Here is a 26,268-nt window from a genome sequence, read left to right on the forward strand (position 1 = left end):
GTATCGTTTTACTACTGTTTTTTGGAGTTTTGGAGGAGGAAGGATGTGGAAAAATACCATATAGATGTAGGGTTGTGGGCTGGTAGTTCTTCGTAAAATTTCCGGGTCGTTTGACACGACTACGGTGGCCGTCGTATGTATGAAGTGATTAGGTTGTGCGTGGACTGTTTTGGGAGGCTCAATATGATTATTATTGATGTTGTTTGGGCTGTTTGGTGATTGTTTGGAATTGTGTGAAGTCATATATATAGGGGAGGTGCTGTCCGTTTCATCGTAAAATAGGTTGTGGTCGATACATAATAGTTATGACGCTTGAATGATAACTACAGTATCGTTTCTCTTATTGTAGACTAAGGAGTCGTGAAAATTTCATAGCTTGAGATTGGGGCAGTATATACAAGGTATGTTAAGGCTCTTCCTTCATTCTTTTGGCATGATCTAAAGTGAAACGAATATAAACGATACGCTATTTCATAATGAATCTACTCCTAGCAACTAAGGTTGTCCATGTTATTCTTTCCTTACAAAGCTATTCCAAGAAAGTATATACGCTCCTTGAGTCCTAGTGAAGTTCATATTGATGGTATGATGTCCATAATATTAATCGATGGTGCAATGACCTTATGTCACTCCAAAAGGTTTAGAATGTGACTCCATGAGTCCAGCATGCATTATATATGTATCTACTTTACTCTACCGAGCCGCGCTATAGTCGGCCGGGTATGGCACCTACTGTGCAACCACTGATCAGTTGGGTTTACCGAGCTCCACGTGGCCGGGTACGATTCTACCGAGCCTTATGATGGTAGGGTACGTTTTTACCGAGTCCTCTTTGAGGCCGGGTATAATATGATGATGATGATGCCCATAGAGGCGTATGTTTTTAGAAGCTTGTGTATATATATGTATTATGTTTTTAAATGCTTATGTATATATATGTATTATGCATTTCATGTCAGTAGCCCCCAGAGGCACTCAGATGTTACAGGTTGTATCTCCTCTATCTCTCTTTACGTTACTGGTCTTGTTTATGCTTTCCTGCCTTACATACTCGGTACTTTATTCGTACTGACGTCCCTTTTGCATGGGGACGCTGCGTTTCATGCCCGCAGGTCCCGATAGACAGGTTGACATTCCTCCTAGTAGGTTATCAGCTCAGCGAAGGTGTTGGTGTACTCCACTTGCTCCGGAGTTGCCTATTTGGTCAGTATGCTTTTGATATGTATTGATTGGTATGGCGGGGCCCTGTCCCGACCTTTATGATTTTATGTACTCTTAGAGGCTTGTAGACAGATGTCAGGTGTATGGATACTTGTATGGCCTTGTCGGCCTATGTCTTGAGTTTACAAATGGTCATGTCGGCCTTATAGGCCCGTATGTCACATGTATAAGTTTGTATATCATGTTCGGTCATCATATGTTGAGTATTCCCTTATGTTTTATTATTGTTTTCTCATGACATGTTTTCTATCTCATTTACCCTTGATAGTATGATAAGAAAGATATGTTACGTTGGTACTCGGTTGAGTAAGGCACCGGATGCCCGTCGCGGCCCTTCGGTTTGGGTCGTGACATGTAGGCAGCTCGGAAGCCGAGGTGCGTTCTGAATCTTCCAAAACCGTTTCGCTCAGTCAAAATTAGCCATCATTTCTTTACCCGAAAACTCTTTCATCCTTCCCGGGCAAAGAGAGGCAGATGTTGACACCCAATTTTTTCCTATATATTTTCAATATGCAAAATACTTTCAAAATAGCGTATATATACATATATAAGCATGTCCAAGCGTTTTGTTATTTTTCCATAATTTTTAAGATTTTAAATTGATCTATTTCCCTTTTATTTCATCCATAAAATCCCAATAATTATGTCAAAAATTATTATTTGGGTAATTCATCTATTGGATTTTCATATTTATGCCAAAATATGGCTAAAATAATTTTTTACAAATTCATTTAGCATTTTTAAAGCTAAATTGCACACAATTGCAATATTAGCCATTTTTAAGGTTTAATTGTGTCTTATATTCATAAAATTGAGTCTGATATTTTTAAATTGTTAACTATGTATCATAAAGCATTTTAGTATTTTCAATTTATTCTCAGAAGCCATTTACTATTTTGTATAAATTAAAAGGGGAAAAGTGGCTATTTAAATTTTAGCCTAAATTGGCTTTCAATTTAACCCCAAATCAAACCCAATTCCCCAGCCCATTTCTAATTTAACCCGACCCCTAAACCCTTTAAAACCAACCCGAACACGGATTCCCCACCTACCCTTTTAATCTAGGTCGTTGATCATTCAGATCAACGGCCACCATCGCCCCTTACTTCAATTTGTCCCAAACGACCCCAAAACCCTACCATTTGTTACAATCCGCCGCCTTAGAATTCCCCTTCCTCTCAAACTCTCTCTGCAACACCGCCTAAACCCTAGCAGCCGCCAATCAAATCTACCATAATTCCCTTCAATCCCCACCTAATCCATGGACTCCTATGGTGATTGGAAGCCTGTACTCATCTCCTATGTCTACTGGTTACCTATTTTTGTGGTTCCATGGACAGATCTCGAAGGGATCTGGTCCAATCCCTGCTCAACTTCGATCTCTGGTCTTTTTTCTGGCCATCCATGGTTGTTCAAGTCAGATCCTTGACTTTTCCGGCTATATCGGTAACTTTTCAAAGTCTTTCTCACTTTCTCTGGTTCTTTGAAACCCTAGATTTAAGAGCTTTTCGATTTTCTTTAAGATCTGTCTTAGATCTGTGCACATTATGAACTTCTTTATGTTTTCCAAAAGGTTTTTCAATTTCCTTTCAAAGTGACTCTTCATTTTCAAATTAGGGTTTCTTAAAGACCTCTTCTCCGATTTTCGGTGTTGTTTTACTATGTTTAAAAGATGTGCTTATGTTTTTCTTCTGTCTGGTTCATCGTGTTGAAACCCTAGGTACTTTTGGGTTTTAACCGCGTTCTAAAGCTGTCTTTTGTTTGTTTGTATGAATGTCTGTTTTGATTGAGTCCTTTGTGTTTGAATCATTTTCTTGCTTGACTTACCTAGTTCTGAGTTCTTACCATTTTTAACTCGGCTATGGGATAGACCATATTTCTTAAAAGGGTTTTCCTCACTTATCACTATGAGTTCTTTATTTGTTTCTGACTTTCTTTACCTGTTAAGACCGATTTCTGCACTTTGGCTCTACGTATGATCCATGACTACTTGACCTTGTTGCCTACTGTGCTTCGAGTAGGTTTCTTTACTACTGAATCCTAACTTACTACCGCTACTGTTGTATGTTTAATTTGCTCCTCTTTGACAATATGTTTGACCCTGCATGTCTAGTATGCCTGTTCATCCCTTGCTATTTATATGTTGAAAAGCAGATTCATGATTCTTTCTTGATTGATCCTGATTTCCTCAATGATACGATTGATTGCAAAGGGTTCCCTTATAAACCCTAATTTTTACTCATTTTGTTTAAATTGATTGATTCCCTTCCTTTCAGTACTGTGATATTTTTACTTTGAATCCTTTCCCCAAAATTAAGCATATTTTGTACTTAGACTTAAATATTTACCTTATACTTTTACTACCCCCCTTATATGGCAAGAATCAATCTGTCCCAAACTGATTTCTTTCCTTTATTTGACTCTGTTAGTATCCGTTCAAGCTGTGATTCCCTGATTAAAAGGAAGTACTTGTGTTAATTGATTCTGATTGGGTTATTTCCATGTTTGAGTTGAAACTTTACTTGTTACCTTATTCTTCACTCGTTTTCAAAACTATAAATACCCTACCCTCTCTTCTTTCAAACAAACGAACAATTGAGTTCAGAACACACACTTACACACTCAAAACTCTATCCTTCTCTATTATTACTTGTGCTACTGCTTTGTCTAGCCGGCTGAAAGCCAAAGCTAGACTGTGGAATCCTGCTTATTTTACCTTTCTGCACCTTGCTTTCTCTACTGGTATGTCCTAGTTAATTTTTCAAGCCTCAACAACAATATGCTTCTTTAATTGTTTCAGTTTTCCTCATTCTTGTTTACTTATTATTGTGGTTTTGCAGTCAAGTTATGTTACTAGCATGCTGTAATATCCCCTCTCCCTCTAGATTAATGCACTCCCTTATGTTTGTCACTTACTATGAACTTGCTATCCTAAGTCCCTATTCCCTCAATGTGATTATGCTCTTTCTGACTAGCCTGTGATCATGCCAGTATCAGCCATTGCTGTGCAGGTCCAACTAGTCCTAAGACCCTTAATGGGGTTATGTGTTCACAGTTAGATGTATGTGTGTCCCAAACCCCTTGACCCCTTTGTATGACTGTGATTCTATGTGTGATCCCATCTTGGGAATTTGAGTTTTATTTACAACTGATTTCAATCACCTCTGTCACTAATTGCTTTTAAAATGGACTGTTAGTACAGCTTCTTTAAATAAATCTCTTTCAACATGTGTTCTGCACTTTCACTATACTCTTAGAATCTAGGTTCTGCCCCTCTTGTGTGAGCCTTGCCTTGGGACCCTTGAGCTCCCTCTGATCTTGGACACATAAGAGATGGCCCTTCCACACTGCACTCATTCTGTTTGGTTATGCAAATCCGGGTGTGAGCAGTGCCCGGGACCCCTTGAGGTCCTTAGGGAACTCTAATACACCCAGATATGAGAAAGGCTTTGGAATAACGCTGGCATTGAAGTGATTAATTACATAACTCAGAGAGGAAGTCAAGATCAGGCTTCCTTTGGTTGTAATTTCTTATTATGCACTTCTTTTGTAATTCAATCATTTGGTCTGTAATAATTTGTAAACATTATGGGGTTGGCTAGTGAAAAGGGATGGGGAATATGCATGTTTTAGCTATTAAAAGGGTAGAAAGCAAGTTACTAGGTTTACATTCCTACTTGCGCAATAGAATCCATGCTTAGGACTCATTTCATGCATTAGAGATCCTGTTCATTAGGATTTACACTTATCATTTTTCAGCATGTCCATTTCACTATCATACCACTTAGCAATTCATGCGTTAAATGTACTAATAACCGGTATTTCTGCAATCATGTTCCTACTGCCATGTACACTTAGAGATCCTGTTTTGGCTAAACAACATTAACGAATATATCATCTCTGCATGCCCTAGTAACTGTAATATTTTTGTATATAGAAATCCTGTTTAGGATTCTGCATATATACATCATGTTGCACCTCTTTTCATTTAGATACCATGTCTTTAGGATCTCACTTATATTCGCTTAAGCACACTTAGGCTAATTACGAATGCATGAAAAGGAATAAAACAATTTCATTTAGTCTTTACAACTAATTGGCCATAATTTCTATGTGCTGAACACCTAGAACAGCATGTTTAGGTAATAACAATAGTCTCCAACTGTCAGTAATCCTGAATAACTACTGAATCTTGTTCACGCCTAGGCAAGCCTTAGGTAATTACTTGAATAAAACTGGAACTGCCTCTGTTTAATTATCAACTGCTACCACCAGTAGACAGGCCTGATTCGGACTTCTTTTCTGAGTTATATAATGAATCTAGTTCTGACTAAAACACCCTACTTTAGGATTTAAAATTCAGACCTTAACTGTGTTTAAGTCATGCTGCTTATATGCATTATTTGCGGAGGTATACATGAGCCTTTTAATTGTTTACATGTTTCCCCTCTAAATGCAGTTCTACTTTTTTTGTATGTCGCCTTAGCATTTTACCTTTAAACCTAAGAGTCAGCTTAGAACCTTCTTCTTATAGGAATAGTAGTCCTAAATTCCTCTGGGACTGATAGGAATGGTACGGGTAATAGCATGCAATAGAGGTCGAGACCAATCCTCGCTTTAATACCTTCACGGGGTGGGAAGGGTAGATATGGATATGATGACCGGTGCGCTAATACCACGTGTAGCCCCTCTTTTGAGGAGTGATTACCGGGTATTGCATTGATGTGATCCATATTACAAACAAACTTAGGACCCCTTTTTCATTCACAAGCATGCTTAGATTATAACTTTTTTCAAAACCTTGCTTTTATTATTTTTCAAACACTTGTGTATTTAAATTTAAAATCCCTTATTATCTGAGCCTTATTTGTTTACTTGCTAATTGCACAAATTCACAAAAAACTATCTGGCCGGGAACCACACTAGTGGATCCTGAGGGGTGTCTAACACCTTCCCCTTGGGATAATTTCAAGCCCTTACCCTATCTCTTGTTATCAAATGTAGTTGTAGTTGAACCCTATAGGTGCCCTAACGCACCTTAAAAATTGTTAGGTGGCGACTCTTCAAGATACCCAATTCCCAAAAGGAAATGAGCCTTTACACCCCATGAATGTCGAAACCCGTACTCCTCTCCGATGGAAGGGGAAGAAAAAAAAAAGGGGGCGCGACAACCGCATGATACCCTTTATGGGGGAAACCTTCAAAAATACCCAATCATCTTCTTTGAACTCCAAATCTCTGCTACGAATGTCCGTATAAGACTTTTGATGACTCTGAGCAGTTTTCAACCTTCCCTTAATAAATTTGACTTTCTCCATGGCCTGATTCACAAGGTCCAGCCTTATCAATTCAGCTTCTCCAACCTCGAACCATCCAGTGGGAGACCTACATCTTCTACCATACAACGCTTCGAATGGTACCATCTGGATACTAGCATGGAAGTTATTGTTATAAGCAAACTCTATGAGTGGCAAATGATTATCCCAACTACCTCTGAAATCAAGAACACAAGCATGCAACATGTCCTTAAGCGTCTGAATAGTCCGCCCCGCTTGCCCGTCGGTCTGAGCGTGAAAAGCCGTACTAAGATTTACCTGCGTACCCAGCCTTGCTGAAATTTCTTCCAAAAGTTGGCCGTGAACTGAGCCCCTCGATCCGAAATGATTGAAACTGGATAAAGGCTGTAGCGAACAACCATCTGGTAAGAGGTTTTTCCAGAAAGCAAAAACCCGAAGGTTAGCCTTGCATTAACTAGGGAAAGAGTGCCTTGCAACCTGACTATTTCTTTGATATACCATTGTGCATATTGTTCCACTGTGTCGGTAGATTTGACTGGCAAGAAGTGCGCTGATTTCGTGAGTCGATCCACGATCACCCAAATTGAGTCAAACTTGCGCGGAGTGCGTGGTAACCCTACCACAAAATCCATGTTGATCATTTCCCATTTCCACATTGGAATTTCTAGGTTTTGAGCCAATCCACCGGGCCTTTGATATTCGTCTTCACTTGCTGACAGTTCGAACATTTTGCCACAAAGTCCACCACATCCCTATTCATGTTGTTCCACCAATAAACTTCCTTGAGATCATGATACATTTTTGTAGAACCTGGGTGCACGGAATACCTGGAAGTGTGAGCTTCTGCCATGATCCTTTCCTGAAGACCGTCAATATCCGGAACACATAGGTCGCCTTGGTACCGTAGGGTAACAACATCCATGCCAAAGGAAAAAACTGTGGTCTAGTGTTTATGAATCCCCTCTTTCATTTGTGCTAACGATGGATTGTTGAATTGCTTCTCTTTCACTTCCGCCACAAGCGATGATTCAACCCTATTCTACACGATCACTGCTCCTTCGCTAGAGTCCGCAAGACGAGCTCCTAAACTAGCCAACTGGTGAACCTCCCTGACCAACGGCCTCTGATACGCCTTCAAATGAGCCAAACTTCCCATAGATTTCCAACTAAGAGCATCCGCCACAACATTGGCCTTCCCTGGGTGATAGAGAATATCAATGTCATAGTCCTTGAGCAACTCGAGCCATCTCCTCTGTCTCAGATTCAACTCCTTTTGTTTGAAAATATATTGAAGGCTCTTGTGGTCCGTAAATATATCCACATGGACCCCATACAAATAATATCGCCAAATCTTTAGTGCAAACACCACTGCCGCAAGCTCTAAGTCATGGTTGGATAGTTCTTTTCATGATTCTTGAGTTTCCTAGAAGCGTAGGCTATAACCTTGCCGTGTTGCATTAGCACACACCCAAGCTTGATCCTTGAAGCATCGCAATACACCACAAATCCCTTTGTACCCTCTGGTAGGTTTAATACCGGTGTTGTAGTCAATTTTGGTTTCAATTCCTGGAAGCTCCTTTCACAAGCACCGGACCACTGGAATTTAACTGCTTTCTGCGTCAATTTAGTCAATGGAGATGCAAGAGTAGAAAATCCCTCCAAAAATCTTTTGTAGTACCCGGCCAAACCCAAGAAACTACGAATCTCTGTTGGAGTGGTAGGTCTAGGCCAATTCTTCACTACTGCAATCTTTTGAGGATCAACCATAATTCCTTCCCTGGAGACGACATGACCCAAGAACGTGACAATTCAACCCAAAACTCACATTTTGAAAATTTTGCATACAATTGGTGCTGTCGAAGGGTCTGCAGAACTGCCCTGAGGTGGTCAGCATGTTCCTCCCGACTTCGGGAATACACAAGAATATCGTCAATGAACACTATCACTAAGGAGTCTAGAAAAAGCTTAAAGACTCGATTCATAAGATCCATGAAAGCTGCAGGGGCATTTGTTAGCCCAAAAGACATCACCAGAAATTCAAAGTGCCCATACCGAGTCCTGAAAGCTATTTTTGGAATATCCTGCTCCCTTATCTTCAATTGATGATATCCGTACCGCAAGTCAATTTTTGAGAAACACTTAGCAACTTGCAATTGATCAAACAAATCATCTATCCTTGGTAGAGGGTATTTATTTTTGATTGTGACTTTGTTAAGTTGCCGGTAGTCAATACACATCTGTAGCGACCCATCCTTCTTCCTTACAAACAAAACCGCTGCGCCCCTTGGTGACACACTCGGCCGGATGAAACCCTTCTCTAGCAAATCCTTCAATTGTTCCTTTAGCTCTTTCAATTCTGCCGGTGCCACTCTGTAAGGTGGAATTGATATAGGCTGCGTGTCTGGCATCACATCCATCCCAAAATTAATCTCCCTGTCTGGTGGATCCCTCGGAGCTCATCTGCAAAGACATCTGGAAATTCATTCACAACTGGCAAGGACTCAAGGCTAGGTGCCTCGGCATCGGTGTCCGTAACCCGGACTAAATGGTAGATACACCCTTTCTTGATCATCCTTGCGGTCTTAAGGTAAGAAATAAACCAACCTTATGGCATTACATTATCTCCCTTCCATTCCACAACGGGCTCATTAGGAAATTCAAGCCTCATAAATCTAGTCCGACAATCAAGTTTGGCAAAACATGAATAAAGCCAATCCATTCCCATTATTACATCAAAATCGACCATCCCCAATTCAATAAGATCGGCCATGGTATCCCTACCACGTACCGTGACAACACAACCCCTATAAACTCGTGCAGTCGTAATAGGCTCACCCACCAGAGTAGATACCGAGAATGGTTCATGAAGCTAGTCTGGTTCTATCCCAAATTCCATAGCAACATAAGGGGTAACATAGGACAAGGTGGAACCGGGGTCAATAAGTGCATACACGTCATGAGATTGGACAGTCAGAATACCTGTAACAACATCTGGAGAAGTCTCTACAGTCTAGCGACCACTCATAGCATAGAACCGGCTGGGTCCTCCCGAACTCTGTGCACCACCCCTAGCTGCACCACGCCCCGCGGGTGCTGGGGTACCTCGAGCTGGAGAGAGGGATGAAGATGTAGCAGCCGCTGGGCTGGCTGGCTGTGCTGTGCCCCTACCCGCTCCCTGGCGGGATACACGACAATGCCTCTGAATATGGCCCCTCATCAATCATCCATAGCATACGGGTAACTCAATGTAGGAAATCCTTGAGTGCATCTTCCCGCACCTGGGGCACGGGGACCTCTGCTACTGCTGGGATCTCTCTCCTGACCGACCCTGCTGGTGGGATCCCCTGTTTCCCTGACTGGGCCTGAAACGACTCCACTACTGCTGCTGGATGGGCCTTGATGGCGGTGCACTGGCTGAAGACTGCGCACAGACTGGGACGGCCCTGATGATCCTCCCCTGAAAGCTGATCTTCCCCCACCTAGTGACTCTCCCAAGTTGCCCGCAGACCGGGCCTTGCTGTTACCCTCTCTTTCTATCCTGCTCTTCAGTTTACGATTTTTTGTGGCCTGAGAAAATGCCACCATCTTCCCATAATTCATATCAGAATTTAAGGCAGCTGTAGAAGCATCATTAATAGTCAAAGGATTAAGGCCCTGAACAAACCGGCGCACCCTGGCCTCCATTGTAGGCAACATGTGGATAGCATACTTGGACAGGCGGGGAAACTCCATGTGGTACTCCCACACACTCTTGATACCTTGCTTTAGATTCTCAAATTCTGGTGCATGGGCTTCCCTTGTCTTAGCGGGCAGGAAATGATCTACAAAGGCGTCGGTAAACTCGCTCCACCTCACCGGAGGGCTCCCCTCCTCACGGGAATCTTCCCACAACTCAAACCATGAATAGGCCACCCCTTTCAGACGGTAGGGAGCCAACTCCACTCCCTCTGTCTTAGTTGCACGCATAACCCTGAGGGTCTTGTGCATCTCATCAATAAAATCCTGGGGGTCTTCCTCGGGATTGGCGCCCGTAAACACTGGAGGGTCTAGCTGAAGAAATCTGTTTACCTTAGAACTGGTGGAATCCCCTTGCTAGCTAGATGAACTGGGTGCACCATTTGACCTCTGGCCCTGAGAGGCCACTAGCTGAGTCAACATCCGAATAGCTCCCTAAGATCCCCATCAGGATTACCAGAACTGGAAGCTGGGGCTGGAGGCGGAACATGAGTATCAATGGGAGGGATAGTAGCAGCCTCAACAGATGTAGGAACTGGTGTAGTGGTCGGGGGAATGTCCTTGCCCCTCGGGTTCTCACCCGCATCATCAATTACGGAGTCGACTGTCGCTTCTGGGGCAGCATTGGCTCCTTGGCCAGTTCTTGCTTTCTTCTTGGGTGCCATGTACTGAAAGTTGAAGGAATGCACTAGTTAGAGGAGGAATAGTTTCACAATTGCCGCACAATCCAGAATATCAAAGAAGGGTGTTATTCCTAAATGCCCAAGTAGCCTCAAACTTATAGATGTGGTCGACTACACACCGATAAGAAGGACTCTACTAGACACGGCTCCGAGACATCCTAGGACACTTTAAAACCTTAGGCTCAGATACCAAATTTTTCACGCCCCAACCTCGGGTGGCGCGACCGGCGCTCAATCCAGTGAACCCAACTGAGCAAGCCTTTTGAACACTTTCTACCCAACTCAATACGATTAAGGAAACCATGTTTTCGTTTACTTAGACAGTAGGAAAGATCGTACATACAGCATTGTTAGTTCATTTCATATTACAACCCTTAAATAATCGTTAAGTTTCCAAAATGTCATACAGATACAGTTTAGAAGAACTAGAGTTTAGGATTACAATACAGTTCATTCACCCATCCAACACCCGTACATAACCCACACAAACGTCTACGGAGCCTCTAAAGATACAAAAGACAGTTATGATAACGCCGACAACAAGGCCCCGACTATACCTCAAGAGTGGAGATCTATAACAAAATACATATTGCATCACCCCTGGAAGAAAGGGGGGCTCACCAAGATTGCTGAGTGGAGGATGCTCCGCTATCTACGATCGGCACTTTCTGCTATGGAGCCACCTGTGAGCATGTGATTTTTGCCCTATATGAATTACTCCTATAAAATCCAAGAAAATAGATTTTTTTCAATTATTTGCCATTTTGTTGGATTTTGTAGGGATTTTATTAATTATTTGCAATTTTGTGCACGTTAAATTTTTATTAAAACCCTCGAAAAATGCAAAAAATATGATGCATTGCATTTAGGTTTTGTTTTCACATTTTTAGGATTAAATAGTTAATCATTTGTTTTATTAAAAAATGAAAATCAAAGAAAAAAAAAGAGACGAATTAAAGAAAAGAAAAAAGAAAACAAAGAAAAAAGAAAATAGGATGAAATATTTGGTCTTGTCTCTTTAAATTGGGCCAATTTTTAAAATTGGCCCAATTAATTTCCAAATGCCCAAATCCGCCCCAGCAAGCCCAATCCGGTCCAGCCCCTATACTAACCCAAACGATGCCGTTTTGAAGCGTTCAATCCCCAGCCTCCATCGTTCCTCATCCAACGGTCTGCAACTGATTATCCAATCTCTTAAAAATTTCGGATGAACTCCCCCCTACCCCAAATCAAACTCATAGAGCCCCCCTTTCGTCTCTCAAAATCGCCGCCGCCCGCCACCCGCCGAAAATCGCCTACGGCGGCGGTCGACCACCAATAACCCCCAAATTTTGACCCTACAATCCTTAGCCTCCCCTCATCACTATCCTGCCATCGATTGTCCCAAAATCCTTGCCAATTTGGTCCAATTTTAAATCTGAGAATATTTAAAACCCTAATCCATCCCTAATCCGATTTCAACGGTTCCTAAGGCTCGATTTAAGGCAAAGTTTACGCCAATCGATTGTTCTTGACAAGAACAATCGATTAACATTAGTTTTGGCTTATTTCAAGACCTGCCGGACTTCGACCAAGCACCTACTGGCCGGCCAAACCTTATCATTCTCGTCGTTCGTTGGCTTGCCTCGTTCGTCGTCACATGGTGTAAGGTTGGGTTGAAATGTAGAGGTAGATAGGCCCAGCCGGTGGATATTCACAACTGGGCCCACCTGAAGCCCAATGTGGGCAGACACTCTTTCAAAATTCCGACAGGGACAAGAGCCCCTTGCGTCCTTCTCTGCTGGGCCAAACATTCAGCCCAAGCGCAAGCCTTTTTTCAAAACTGAACTCTCTTTTAGTTTTAACCCAGAAATGAACGCCCCAGGCCCAAATCCTTTTCCAAAAGATTAATTTAGACTAGCCCTTCTAATTAGGTGTAACTTTCCTCTAAAAAAAGGCAATAAGTGAGGTGTGCCATGCCAAACAAAACCTATAATTCATGGCCCTCATAAGATTAGATCAAGAGCTAACACTTATAGAAAAGGTTTGAGGCATGCCATCTATAAATTAAATCATCCATGGCCCTCACAGATGTTGTAACTTAGCTATTAAAAAATGAATCTTCGTAGTTGCTTTAGGCGCGTTATTTTAAATTATCATGGCTATGGGTACGGCTCCCGTGACGTAGTTGTGATTTGTAATTTCTAAAATCCGGGTGTACATTTCATGTGATCCGACTTCAATTTTCAACAATGTTAAATAAAACGTGTCGCGAACCACGGGTGCATTTCATGTAGCGTGGTTTAAGACGTGTTTTAAATAGCATTGAATTTTTCCTAAAAAGAAAAAGCAGTTTTAAAAAGTTGCAAAAATGCACATAGGTTTAAAACATGTAATTAATCAGATAATAAGCCAATTATTAACAGTTTAAGCGACCATGCTAGAACCACGGAATCCGGAAATGCCTAACACCTTCTCCCGGGTTAACAGAATTTCTTATCTAGAATTTCTGGTTTCGCAGACTTTTAAATAAAGTCGAAATTTCCTTGATTTGGGATTTTAAAATTAACCGATGACTTGGGACACCAAATAAACTATTCCAAGTGGCGACTCAGAAAATAAATAAATAATCCCATTTCGAATAATGTCACTTTAATTGGAAAAACTCCCTTATATACCGCCTTCGGGTGGTAAAAAAGGAGGTGTGATAGCTCTGACCACTCTGCTAGGGATCATGACCCAGAACTTTTGGTTCATGGTTTATGAATTCGAGCTTAGAATGACTGTTATACTTGGCTTTATTTATTATCTTATTTTTATATATTTGAACCTAATGTGCTAAATGCCGCTTTTTACCGCTTTGATATTGTTGAACTGTATATAAATTGTTACGAAACCCTCTCCTCTCTGAGTCTTCTAAATCATCTGGGAAGTGTGCACTTCGTGTAACTTCTTTTCTGTTAGAGTCATATCCCAATTTTAGAACGAGGTTCGGACAAGTTGTAAAGCCGGTGAAGCTTCTGTATTCCCGGTATGCTGCCCCCCCCCCCCCCCCCGGCTCAAGCTGTCTGCTCGAGTAAGCCAGGTCTAGAACAATACACCCAGGTTTTTAAACCTAGTATAACATAGCCTCATGCCGGATCCTTAGTAGGAACGCTCGTTTGCATCATGTGCATTTAACTTTGGGGACTCAAGACAGGGGTTGGGTCCGTCTAGGACAGGTGTACCCGAAATTAAAAAGACCATCATGATGCATTCTACTTGCTACTTGTACATTTATTTGCTTCGGATTGCATGTTTACCGGCTTCTAGAATAAGGGAGAAAAAGTTGGAAAAAATCAAATAGAGGTGTGAGAGAGATAATTACCTGTCCTCAGAAAATCTGGTGTCCAAAATGTACCGAAACTCTGCCGAAATTTTGAAAAAAAAGAAAAAAAAGGGGAAAAAGAATTTTGTTTCAAAAAAAATTTTGGTGTTGTTTTCTATTGCGTCAAAACTGCCCGAACTACGCAATTTTGATTCTCACCGGATGTGGGAACGTAGGCAACCCTCACCGGTCCAACTCCATTTTTGCAAAAAATAACCCAAAAAAATATGAAATGTTGTTGTTTTGTCATAAATAAAATTAGGTAATGTCGTTCTTGTCTAAATAGCCAAAAGGGCGCCGGAAGGCTGCTTTTCCAAGAATAGCCACCTATGGTCCTTTTTCAAATTTTGGCCGATAGCAAACACAACCCTAAAATCTTCTTTCCTAAGGTGCTGGAGGGCCGTATTTGCAAAGGCGTTTTTGTTTTGAAATGCAATTTTAAAAAAAACTGATAATTTTCTCTTGAGTCAAAATAAATCATGGTCTTTTAACCGATCACTCTAAATAAATGTGCAGGATGAGCACTATTGAAAATGAACCCTTCACAGTCCTCGAGGAAATCCCGTTAGAACTCCATATGTGGTGGAATGACTTAGGGAAAGTCAGCGGAGATACTGTCATAAAAGCTTTAGGCGGTCTCGTTGGTCTTTTGAAAATTAAACTGAGGTTGGATATATTTGAGGCTTTAATACCTTTTTGGGACCCGGCGCATAATGTGTTCCATTTTTTTGATTTTGAGCTAACCCCTATGCTTGAGGAAATAGCGGGCTATGCCGGTCTTAGTGGGAATCTCAGAAGTCGGTACCCAATGGCACCAAGAGCGGTGACTCCTCATAAGTTTCTGGACCTTCTGAGTATCAATCGGGAAGTTAAAGATGGAAATCTAGCCGAGGGATTTTGCACATTCTATTTTTTGTACCGACATTACGGGGATCCCCACGGTTTCGAGGCTCCAGATACAGGTCTAACTCATTCAGGGAACAAAGATAAATGGGAAGCACGTCGGGGACTGGCTTTCATAGTGGCATTTCAGGGTATCTTAATCTGCCCAAGAAAAGATGGAAATATAGAGTTGGGGCTCGTGGGAATGGCCGACGTCCTGACTAAAAAGGCTAATGGCACCATTGTTCCGATGATCCTAGCGGAGATTTATCGGGCTCTAACTGTTTGCCGAGAAGGGGGAAAATTTTCTGAGGGCTGCAACATGCTTCTACAACATTGGATGGAAGAACACCTTTGCCATCATCCGGAGTACATGAACTATGGTATGACCGGTCTTAACTGCATTGAAGAGCATGAAAACCGGGTGATGGGTCATGAGTTTCCGGAAGGTATGGAGGCATGGTTCGCACATTTGAGCTCCCTGACTTCAAGCAAAATTGAATGGACATTCGGTTGGCTCCCGGTCAGTGAAGTCATTTACATATCGGCCGAGTTGTATTTTCTTCAATTAATGGGTCTCCGGAGCATTCAGCCATATGCCCCACACAGGGTGCTGAGCCAGCTAGGCAGGTACCAAACTATCCCACATGATAAAGATCTGAGTCGACAGGTCATCTATCACACCTCCTTTTTCACTACACCCCCGGAAGGGAGTATAGTAAAGGGAGTTTTTTCCAACTTAAAGTGACAATCGAAACGGGATTATATTATTAAAAGATTCAGAGTCGCCACTTGGGAGATTTATGGTGTCCCAAGTCACCGGTTTAAATCCCGAATCGAGGAAAAGATTGACTCTGTTTTACAGTCCGCGAACCAGAAATCCGGGTAAGGAATTCTGTTAATCCGGGAGAAGATGTTAGGCATTCCCGAGTTCCGTGGTTCTAGCACGGTCGCTCTAACTGTTATAATTGGCCTATTATCTGATTTTAGTACATGTTTTAACCTATGGTGCAATTTTAAACCTTTAACCGCTTTTATTTATTTTTAAAGAAAATTGCAACGTCATTTAAAATATGTCTTGAACTACGTTACATAAATGCACCCACAGTCCACAACACATTTTATATAACATTGTTGAGATTTGGATTTGGGTCACATAAATGTGCACCCGAGTTTAGGAAGGTAAATTATTAAAATAACGCGCCTAAAGCGACTACGCGTTTGCAACTTTGTGAGGGCCATGGAAGTTCGATTAAATGGCACGCCTCGATTTTTAAGGATTAAAATTATTTAAGTGAGGGCCAAGATTGGTGATCAGCCGAGAATATTCCAGCAATCATGTCACTTTGATAATCTCCAAATTTTGCATATACAACCTTGTAATCATCAGCCACTAAAACATGAGCTAAACCAAATAGTGCACCCTTATACCACGGTAGCAGCTTATCATTAGGCTAAGGTAACAATTTGTATTCTTGAATTGCAGGATTCCATAAGATCATATTAAACTCAGTTTTCATAAACACCAAACCATTCAACATAATTCAACAACAGAGTATCGTTAACTTCAACATAATTCAACATAATTCAACAACAACATAACGAAACGTGAGTTTACTAAGTTAATTCAACATAAACGATAAAACAATTCAAGAATAATTATACTAACAACAGAAAAGCTAAAAATCACTTTAACTTCAAACCAAGCCCATATTTATTAATTGTCACTAATTGACAGAAATTCCAACCATGTAAAGCAAAACCAAATAAAAGTATACCATGGTCTTAGATGCGTATCTAGTTTCCAACAAACCAAAGAAAAATCAAAAGAGCAACTGAACGGGACCGGAACTTTCAGCGGCACCGGAAAATCGAACAAATGGCTCGGACGGAACCTCCCCGCTGCGCGTACTCTAACATGGGTGTGACTGACACTGCAAAGAGCAACGGAACAACAACATACAGAGGCTAGACTGATCGCCGGATTTAACCAAACACTCGGCTAGATCTGAAACTCGTCACAAATGGAGAAAGGAGAGCATGGCAGTAGAGTTGGTTTCTGGCGACCTTGATGGTGAGAAGAAGAAGACACAGCGACGGGAGTTTGGTTGCTGGGTGTGTTGAAAGGGAAAAGGGGTGTGTGTTTTCTGGTGTTACATCGACTAAGAAGATCAGTCTATGGTGGGGAGAGGGGTTCGAAGAAGAAAAGCTTCAGGGGGGGGGGGGGGGGGGTCCTTGATGAAAGCTGCGCAGCTTTTTGTTTGCAGAATCTTAGGCGTTATTTCCTTGTCCTCCTTTCTGTATTTTAGCTCCTTAGGTCTTATAGGTGTAGAGTCTAGGTTTACATTTGGTGTATTTGCCAATTAGTCCCTAGGTATTCGTGTTAAGCCCTTATGGTCTTTTTATTTATTTTTTGTTCCAAAGAAGAGTCTAGAAGGGTCCCTAGGCTTAATGGACTAATCCGAATTGGGCCAAGAATTGGGCTCTAAAACTCTTAAAATTGTGATCCAACACCTTAATTGACTCCTTTTAAAATAAGATAAAAATACTGCACAATGCAAAAACTAACATGAAACTATTATATATTTTTTGTATTTTTAAATTTTATGAAAGTAGATAAACTAAAAGTAACTAAAAGAAGAAATATTTTTGTAATTTTTTTTTCATAAAATAAAGTAAAATAGTCAAAACTAATTGAAATATCGATATTAGGCCTAAACTAACTATTTTACGCTAAAATTGGTGAAATCTCGGGGAGGGTCAAAAATCACATGTCTACAGCTGCCCCTCTTTGACTGGAAACCCGAAGAGTTTTCAGACAAAGAAAGACTAGACAGGTTTTTTGACCCGACCCTTATTTAGGGAGATCAAAAACTAGGAGAATGTGACCGAGCCCTAGTATCTGAGCTGCCTACATATCATTGGTTATAAAGGAATCAGGCCACGTGTAGTTCAGAAGTGAATGAGGTAATGGAGTACCGAGGTTGAGAGCCGAGCGAGGTGCCGTCGAGGTTCCGGTCCGTGGTCCCGTTTTTACATCAAAATCAAAAATGAAAAAGACTAACTAAGCCTATCAGCTACGAGTTATAAGATTCCTATCTATGAATCTTCTGGAGCTTGATCTTGAGTCTCAGTTGGTTCTTCATGCGAACCCTGATCTGAATCTTGATGCTTGTTAGCCGCAGGTGTTGGTTCAATCTTCTTCAGCTTTTCAAACCAAGACGGGACATGTAGAGCTTGTGACCTCAGCCCTGTCTTGAGCAGCTCACATCTTTCATTAACTTCTGCATTTGGATTCACTTCTTGTCTTTCTTTTTATTTTTTTTCTTTCTTTTTATTCTGGATTGTGACAAACTTCTGTTGATCATCTCGGACTGCTGACTCGCATTCTTGACACGAGCTTCTTTTGTTGTTGACCTGAATTGCATTCTGAATTGAATTCCCTTTTTTCCAGGTGGGTGCCTGATTGCTGAACTTGAACCGTCTTCTCTTGTTACTTGACACTGTTTTCCCTTGCACCTTAAACCATTTTCCCTTGAAACTTGAACTGTCTTCCTTCAAAACTACTTTCCTTTGAAACTTGAGTTGTCTTCCCTCGAAACTACTTTACCTTGAAACTTGAGTTGTCTTTCTTCGAAACTGCTTTCCCTTGAAACTTGAGTTGTCTTCCTTCGAAACTACTTTCCCCTGAAACTTGAGTTGTCTTCCCTTGTTCTCCAGGTGGGCGCCTGATTACCACAAAACAGACAAAACAAAAGAAATTTTTCTGCCCCAGTTTGCACTAGGAAGATTTGTGAGTTGTTAGCAATATTGTAAACCACTTATACTATTGATGCAATGATGAGAGTAAACTAAAGACTAGACTAGGATGTGCATCTCCTAAAAGTGATTGAGCTTGCGGAAAACTATAAACTAAGCTTGACTGAAGTAAAGACTGATCCTATTCTCCATGCGGGGCCCCTGATTTCACTAAAACTAAACATTGATAATCTTAAGAAAACTAAAAAATGACTCCTCTTTTTTTCAAATTCAGACTTCCCTTCTTTCTTTCTTTTTTTAAAAAAAAATCATTATCCTAGGAGAAAATTCATCGGACTAGGTTTTCTATCTTAGGAGAAAAATTCATCAGATAATGATTTTGGTCCTAGGAGAAAGTTCATCAAACTAGGTCACTATTTCTTGTTATGTTAGGAGAAAGATTCATCAGACTAAGATTTTTATCCTAGGAGAAAATTCATCAGACTAGGTTTTCTATCTTAGGAGAAAGACTCATCAGACTAAGATTTTGATCCTAGGAGAAAATTCATCAGACTAGGTCTTCTATCTTAGGAGAAAGATTCATCAGACTAAGATGTTTATCCTAGGAGAAAATTCATCAGACTAGGTCTCTCTTTTTTCGTGTCTTAGGAGAAAGATTCATCAGACTAAGATTTCTATCCTAGGAGAAAGATCATCAGACTAGGTTTTCTATTTTTTGTTATCTTAGGAGAAAGATTCATCAGACTAAGATTTTTATCCTAGGAGAAAATTCATCAGACTAGGTCTTCTATCTTAGGAGAAAGATTCATTAGACTAAGATGTTTATCCTAGGAGAAAATTCATCAGACTAGGTCTCTCTTTTTTTCGTGTCTTAGGAGAAAAATTCATCATACTAAGATTTCTATCCTAGGAGAAAGTTCATCAGACTAGGTTTTCTATCTTAGGAGAAAGATTCATCAGACTAAGATGTTTATCCTAGGAGAAAATTCATCAGACTAGGTCTTCTATCTTAGGAGAAAAATTCATCAGACTAAGATTTTTATTGGGAGGAAAATCCATCAGACTAGGACTTTTTATCCTAGGAGGAAAAAAATGTGAAGGTCAATGTCAAGATTTTATGCACAATAGAAAAACAAATAAAGGCAAAAATTTGAGAAACATCCCTTTGTCGGCTCCTCTCTTCTTTTCTTTTTCTCTTTTTTTTTGTTTTTGTTTTTTTTTCTTTTTTTCTCTTTTTCTTCCTTTTTTTTTTGAACCACTTTCCTTGCACTGCTTTGTTCCTGTTTCATACAAAGAATTTGTTAGTTTTAAAAATGGTGGTCGGTTTGTGGCCTTGAGTCTTGGGCAGCTTGGCTTCTGTTCAATCAGCTTGAGTCAGTCTCAGGAGACTTTTGCTCTACGTCAACCCTATTGTTTCACACCCATTACCATTTGTTTTTGTGGCTCAATCAGCCTTATCCCAACTAGAGATCTTTTCTTAGGTGACCTTTTCTGATATCTCGAATGGCTTCCCGCTTTTTGAGCAATTTTTCTGTCAGAGAGAACCACCATTTATCTTTGTTTGTGCCAAGTAGGCTGACATGAGTCTTTTTGGGGGGGGGGGGGGGAGCCTTTGCATGAATCCTCAAGGCATGTTGACAGTAACAACTAAGTGCTGGCCAAATTTACTTTATGCAACTGAAAAGCTGGTAGCAAATTTTGAAATCTTTTCTTGCTTATTTTGACAAGACTGACTCAGAGTGAAGGACAGAATGATGCAAAGAAACAAGTATTAACAAGAAATGCCCCTGTCGGAAAGACAGAAGGAAGAGTTTTTTTTCTCAATAACTAGCCTTAATGATCATGACATGCATTTTGGACTCAACGGCCTGATCTATCAAACTAATCCAATCTTGCCCTTTACCATTCTTATGACCTTTGAGGTCGGGCTTGTGTGTGCCAATTCTTTGCATCAACTTCATGTCTCACTTTTGACTAGTGGTGCCTCGAGGGATGTTCGCCAACAAGCCTCTCTATTTATTCATCTCTACTCACCGTCGCCTTACTGTGCCCGTGAGGGTTTTCACTAGTAAGACTCTCTCATTTTTCTTTTTCTTTTTCTTTTTCTTTTACTTTCTTGTGTGAGCAACTTGACAGTGTTCTATGTCGCGTGACAACTATTGCTCATTGCATGCCTCCCTTGGCATTCTAGAAGGTTGATCAGGAGGTCTTTATTTGGAAGGTTTTTGGACAGGGTTGGAAAGAAGGTTCGGCTTGAAGGCTCAAAGTAGACTCAAAATTAGGGGTTGTAGACTTACAACTCTTGGAATCGACTCTTTCAAAAGTGAAATAAAATCTATGCCCCAGTTTCAGATACTAGGGATTTTTTTTTTGGAATTTTTCTTGAATTCTTATTTGGTTGGACCGTGAGGCTGCCTACGTATCCTTTTTTTTTAAAAGGAATCAGGTCTAACGTAGTTCAATAATCTGACCTAACTAATTTTTTTTTTCATCTTCTTTCTGCTTCTCTTTTTTCTTTTTTTTCTTTTTTTTTTCTTTTTTGCTTGCCCCAGCTTCTATCTTCTAGGGGCATGAACCTTTGACAATTCTTTTCTTCTTCTTTTTTTTTTTCACTTGAAAATTGCCCCAGTTTGTACTCTTGGCGCATGAACTTTTTTTCTTTTTCTTTTTTTCCCTTTTTTTTGACTCTTGACTCTAAACTTGATTCTAAAAGAGGGTGGTCAAAGAAAATAACACAGGCTCAAAGGGGTGACAAAGGGTATAACGTGTTTGGGTAGCAGAAAAAGGGCCTCCCAGCCTCGAGAAAGCGCCAAACCTAGTATCTTTTCGCGATCACATCATTGACGAACATGTTTATCTTCTTGGTGTGTCGTGGTCGAAAGACACTTTCCATCCATTAATGTCAAACTTTCGACCAAATTTCAATTGATTCAATACCCTCAATCCCGATCTTCACAATGATTCGAAGGTGACTTTTACTCGACCTTAATTCCCAAGTATTCCAACTCTTTATTCATCCTCAAAAGTGTTTTTTTCCAGTTATCCAATTCCAGATTAAATCAGTTTCTAAAATCTGGCCAAAATTTCCGCATGCATGTCATGTCATTAGAACTAGCGAGAAAAGAACTAGGAATAGAATGACACGAAAGGACAAACTGTATTTTATTGAATAAGGATGGAAGGGTTTGACAACTAAATAAGCAACCTAAAATCCATGTTACAAACCTAAAATAACCCGGATAATGAAAATTGCAACGAAAACAGACAGACATGACTCATACGAACAGAATAGAACGATAGAAGGGTTTGACTCAATATAACAAATAAAATCTGGATCACAACCCTGAAATAACCTAGATAGCAGAAAAAACATCAAAACAAGCTACCAAGATTCCTTCCTAGTAAGGAGAGAATGACTTTTCAGTTTCTAAGCTTGACATTTAGGCACAAATTTACTCATCAGAATCCCCGTGGCCTTCTCCAATTTCAGTCTGCAAGCTCTCGAGAGGATTCTCACACTCCATGTCACCAGGCATCATCCCCACAAAGTGTACATCATCATGTGCAGGTAAAGGATTCTATGTGATATTCTGGGTGTCTCCGTCTTTGAGAATAATCAGTTTTTCCTGGATCATCCTTTCTATTTCTCTTTTCAAATCCCGATAACTTTCAACATCGTGCCCCGGGGCATCGGAATGGTATTCACACCTTTTGGAAGGGTCAAAGCTTCTTTCACGTAGGTCCACATGATTTGGATGTTCTAAGTTTTTCACTCTTTGGGTCATTTCTTCCTGTACCATCTTTCGGGCAGGCTTCTCAATGTTCGCAGGAGGATCAAACGAGTACGAGTGGTACTCAGGAGAGTGATACTGCTCTTGCTGTGTAGCAAATTGTGACTCATGACGAGGCTGTCCTTGACCACTGGCCCATGCTTGACACATTTCGGTCATTTGCTGTCTCAGTATTCTAGGCTCTTGTTGAACCCTCTGACGCGGAGTCTCTTGAGCACTTGTAACAGCTTCGATGTCAGTTATCATTTTTCCTTGAATCTTGTGCAGTCTGCTTACCACAAACCGACCACCTCAACTTTCTTCACAATTCAAAACAAAACATGTTAGAATGGACTCAGTCAGTCCTTATTATTATCAACAATTTTTTCTTTTCTTCACTTCATTTTTTTTTCATTTATTTTTGTTGATCGAACCTGATGTGGGTTGCCTACGTATCATATAGGAACATGAATCAGATCTTGCGTAGTTCGGGAAGATCAAGAATAAAGCAAATAAACTAACTCTTTTTTTTGGGATTTTGGACTTTTTCCGAAAGAAAGACTTAAAAAGAAGAAACAAAATATATATTTTTTTAATTTTGATTTTTTGTTTGTTTTTTTTTTTAATTTTTTTTTGAAAAGGAAGACTTATAAAGAAGAAAGAAAATATTTTTTGAATTTCGACTTTTTTTGTTTTTTTGGAATTTCGAAAGAAAAACTTCTAAAGAAGAAAGAAAAATATTTTTGCATTTATGAATTTTATTTTGAATTTATGAAAGAAATGCTTCTAAATAAAAAGAAAATATTTTTAATCTAGAATTTTCTTTTCAATTTTTGAAAGAATAAAAATATTTTTGGATTTTGAGAGAGATAAAAAGAAAATATTTTTGTATTTTTTTAATGTAAAATTGGGGCCTAAAAGAAAGACTTTTTAAAGAAGGAACTAAAGGAAAATATTTTTTGGATTTTTTTGAAAATTGTGGGCCGGAACCGATGAGGTTTGCCTACGTATCTCACATCCGGTGAGAATCAGACCCGCGTAGTTTGCCAATATTGACAGAACAGGGAACACATGACTTATTTTGAAATGACTTTTCTTTATTTTTTTTCTGTTTTTTTTTGAATTTCGGGAGAGTTTCAGAATTTTCTAAATACCTACCTCTCACTTTTTTTTTTGATTTTCTTTTTTCTCTTTTTTCATTTTCTTTCCCTATTGTAGAAGCCAGTCAACATGCAAGCCTGAACAGACAGATACGGAAGTAGCACGTAAGATGCATCAGGATGGTCTTTTATTTGGGTACACCTGTCCTAGACAGACCCAACCCCTGTGTTAAGTCTCCTAAGTCAAATGCACGTGATGCAAACAAAACGTTCCTACTAGGGATCTGACATGAGGCTTTGTTATACTAGGTTTAAAACCTGGGTTTATTGTTCTAGACCTGGCTTACCCGAGCGGACAACTCGAGCCGAGGGGGGCAACGTACCAGGAATATAGAAGCTTTACCGGCTTTGCAACTTGTCCGAACCTCGTTCTAAAATGGGATAAGACTCTAGACAGAAGTGAAGTCACACGAAGTGCACCCTTCTTCATGATTTAGAAGATCCAGTGAGAGGAAGGGTTTCGTAGCACTTTATATACAGTTCACACAATATCAAAGCGGTAAAAGCATTTAGCACATTAGACTTGAAAATGTAGTAGAATCAGACAATAAATAAAGCCAATCATAACAGTTATTCTAAGCTCGAATTCTTAAACCCTTAACCGAAGTTCTGGGTTTGGGTCCCCAACAGAGTCGCCAGAGCTGTCACACCTCCTTTTTTTACACACCACCCCAAAGGTAGTATATAAGGGAGTTTTTCCAAATTAAGTGACATTATTCGAAATGGGATTATTTATTTATCAGAGTCGCCACTTGGGATAGTTTATTTGGTGTCCTAAGCCACCGGTTTATTTTGAATCCCAAATCGAGGAAAATTTCGACTTTCCTTTTGAAGTCTGCGAACCAAAAATTCTGAATAAGGAATTCTGTTAACCCGGGGAAGGTGTTAGGCACCCCCGGATTCCGTAGTTCTAGCACGGTCGCTTAAACTATTACAATTGTCCTATTATCCGATTTTAATATATGGTTTAACATATGTGCATTTTAAACTTTAAAACCGCTTTGAATTATTTTAAGGAAGATTTCAACGTCGTCTAAAACATGTCTTTGGATCGCGCCACATGAAATGCACCCGCAATCCAAAGCACATTTTATTCGACGTTGTTAAGATTTGGATTTGGGTCACATGAAATGCACACCCGAGTTTAAGGAAGTTAATTTAAATAGCGCGCCTAAAGCAACTATGCACTTTCAAGTCTGCGAGGGCCATGGAAAGTTTAGCTAAATGGCACGCCTCGATTTCTAAGGATTAAATTTAATTAAGCGAGGGCCATGCATTTTGAGATTTTATTTGGCATGGCGCACCTCGATTCCAATTCCAGAGGATTTCCAAATCTAATTTTGAGGGCCATAAGATTATGGAATATCATTAGTCAAATGTGGTAAATTGATAAGAGTCTAAAAATACTACAATATCTTTACTACTAATATCCATTTCGAGACAGAATCGATGAGTGAATCCATCAATATAGAAACAGAGCCTTTTAATTCTCTTTCAGTAAGATAGGATTAGTTGTAGGATAGGAAAAGGACAACACTATATTATGACTCCTAATGATACAGATCGAGAAGTTATATATTAATCAACACACGGAAATCAAACGTCAATTCAACAAAAACCAGTATTAGAGTAAAAGATGTGAAACACAGCTAAACTAAACCAAAGTTGATGAAAGCTCAAACAATGCATTTAACAGTAAAACTCCACCTCCAGATATCATGAGCAGCAGAAATATACACACACAAAAGATCATTTGAACAACATATAAGAAAAAAATGAAATAGAACGAAGAGAGGAAAAAATTGACCTCTATTATCTCCGAAAATTCGGCTGCGCTACATGACTGGGAAACAGAACCTTCAACCACAGACCGGCAATAACCTCAAACGGAAAACACGACCCAGGAAACAGAAAACTTACTGTCTGGAATCGCTGACTAGAGGCGACGACCAAAAATTAAAGCGGGAATAGAGATGAAGATTTGAGCCGACCTTGAACGTCTACCTCAAACCGTTTCCGACATCTCAGCTCCACATAAACCTCCAATCGAGCTTCAAATGGAATCTGTGAGTTTGAAACTGTTGTGGTGTGCGTTCGCCGGTTTCAATGGTGGTCGTTTATGTGTTGTGTGTTGTTCACAGCGTGAGAGTGGTGGAGTGGTCAGCAGCTGCGGCTGGTTGAGGTGATGGAGCCGCTGTGGGCGTTGGAGTTTCAGGGGGTCGGGGTCTCTTTGTTGTGAATTGATGAAGAAGATGAAATCAATTCCCTTTGTGTTAGGGCGGATTCGAGGGTCTTTCATTTTTTTTTTGGTTTTCTTTTGATTTTTTAAGAAGGCAAACGACTGATCTTCGAGTCTCTTTTTTGTGTTTTGTAGCTCATGAAGGTGACGAACAATAGCGATTCTGATTTTTTTTG

Source organism: Nicotiana attenuata, unplaced genomic scaffold (genome assembly GCF_001879085.1).
Source record: "Nicotiana attenuata strain UT unplaced genomic scaffold, NIATTr2, whole genome shotgun sequence".
NCBI lineage: Eukaryota > Viridiplantae > Streptophyta > Magnoliopsida > Solanales > Solanaceae > Nicotiana > Nicotiana attenuata.